Raw genomic sequence first — 2,254 nt, 5'->3', positions numbered from 1 at the left:
TTTCAGATAATCTTAAATTATGACACATAACTATCATGGACATGGTGGTTAATCATGGACAAGTTACAACCTAAGTTTGAAAGATTATAATCTTAAAACTATAAACATTACATGTTAATAGTAGAAATACAGAACTGAAAAGTCAGATAGAAGAAAATAATCACCTATAGTCCCACCATCCAGTGAGACCCCTTTTCACAGTTTGGTGTGTGTTGAGGAATAGATGTTTAAGAATATTGGGTGATAGTTTATATCTTCATATCCTGATGTTTTTCGTTTTTAGTATTTGTATCATGAGCTACATGTAATATGTTCTACTGTATTTATTAGGAACTCTGGTGGCATAGTGCCTAAGGCATTTGACTGCTAACCAGAAGGTTGGCAGTTCAAACCCACCAGCCACTCCGTAGAAGGAAGACTGGGCAATCTACTTTCGTAAAGATTTGTTACTGCTGTTGCTGTTTGCCATCGAGTCGGACTTGACTCATAGTGACCCCTCCTTGGGTTTCCGAGGCGGTAACACTACTTAAGTAGATTGCCCAACTTTCCTTCCGAGGAGTGGCTGGTGAGTTTGAACCACCAGCCTTCTGGTTAGCAGTCAAGTGCCTTAGGCACTACACTACTAGAGCTCCCCCGTAAAGATTTACTGCCTCAGAAACCCAAAGGGGGTCACTATGAGTCAGGATCGACTTGATGGCAGTGAGTTTGGGTTTTTGGTTTTGACTGTATTTATTGCCAATAATCTTTTTTTTTTTTTTTTAATGAGTGAGTTTTTCATAGCTAGAGCAAGTGCTTCAATGAGCATTTTGACAAGAAAAAGGTAAAAAGACCTCATTTTAACAAGTTTTGATACAAAGTTGCTATGACATAGAAGGGAGCATCCATAGAACTTTGCAAACCTTCCCTTAATAGCCCTACACCAAGCACAAAATTTCTTTGAAGTTGGTTTCACCTAAATACATGGTTTAAAATAAATCCATGTTTATTTTGAAAAAGAAATCAAATGATACCAACAATTAGAAAGTCAAAAGTGAATATTTCCATCACCTTCTTTCCATTCCCACTTCCTCATTTGGTTTGGTGTGTATCTTTCCAGATTTCTAGTACAAACACATAGATATAGCTTTGTTAATATGCAAACAGGACTGTCCAGCTACTTTTCTTTCTGTTAATACTTACTGATCTATCTTTTTTTTGGGTGGTATGTTTAATGATTTTAGTATTATTCTATACTATTGGAGTATCATAATTCATTTAACCAAACTTCTGTTATTGGATATATAGGGTATCTCAAGTTTTTCCTTAAAATGTTTTTTCATTGATTCAATTAAAATGGGTAAAAGAATCCTTATACAGGAAATGTAAAAGTGTAAAACGGTGCAGCTTCTGTGGACAACAGTCTGGCAGTTCCTTAAAAAGTTAAAGAGAACTACCATAAGACCCAGCAATCCCATGCCTAGGTGTATGGCCCAAGAGAACTGAAAACAGGTGTTCAACCAAAAACTTGTACATGAGTGTTCATAGCAACATTACTCATAATAGCCCCAAAGTGTAACTAACCCAAATGTCCATCAGCTGAAGAATGGGTTAAGAAAATGTGTAATATCCACATAATGGAATAAGATCCAGCAATAAAAAGGAATGAGGTACTGACACATGCTACAATATGGATAAACATTAAAAACCACTATTCTAAGTGAAAGGAGCCAGACACACATACAAACACCTTTTGTATGATTCCATTTATATGAAATGTCCAGAATAGTCAAATTTATACAGACAGAAAGTAGATTAGTGGTTCCAGGGGCTGGGAGGAGGGAAGAAGTGGGAGTGACTATTAATGGGTCCAAGGTTTCTTTTTGGGTGATGGACATGTTCTGGAGTTAGTCATTTGTGTTGACTGCACCTTGTGTGTATAATAAACCCCACTGAATTATACACTTTTAAAATGGTGAGTTTTATGTTATGTGCATTATATCTCAATGAAAGCTATATTTAAAATGGGCAAAAGATGAATACACATGTCACAAATGAGGATATTTATAGTCAATAAACATAAAAAGATGCTCAAAACATGATGAATATAATTGCTATCACTAAACTGTGATAGCAATTATATTCATCATGTTTTGAGCATCTTTTTATGTTTATTGACTATAAATATCCTCATTTGCTATCACTAAACTGTGGGAGCTCTGGTAGCATAGTGGCTAAGGCACTTGACTGCTAACCAGAAGGCTGGCGGTTCAAATCC

The sequence above is a fragment of the Orycteropus afer genome, unplaced genomic scaffold (assembly GCF_000298275.1).
Source record: "Orycteropus afer afer isolate SDZICR_OR568_19922 unplaced genomic scaffold, OryAfe1.0 scaffold00026, whole genome shotgun sequence".
In the NCBI taxonomy this organism is placed as follows: Eukaryota; Metazoa; Chordata; class Mammalia; order Tubulidentata; family Orycteropodidae; genus Orycteropus; species Orycteropus afer.
The sequence above is the reverse complement of the archived record's forward strand: the minus strand, read 5'-3'. Positions refer to the sequence as shown.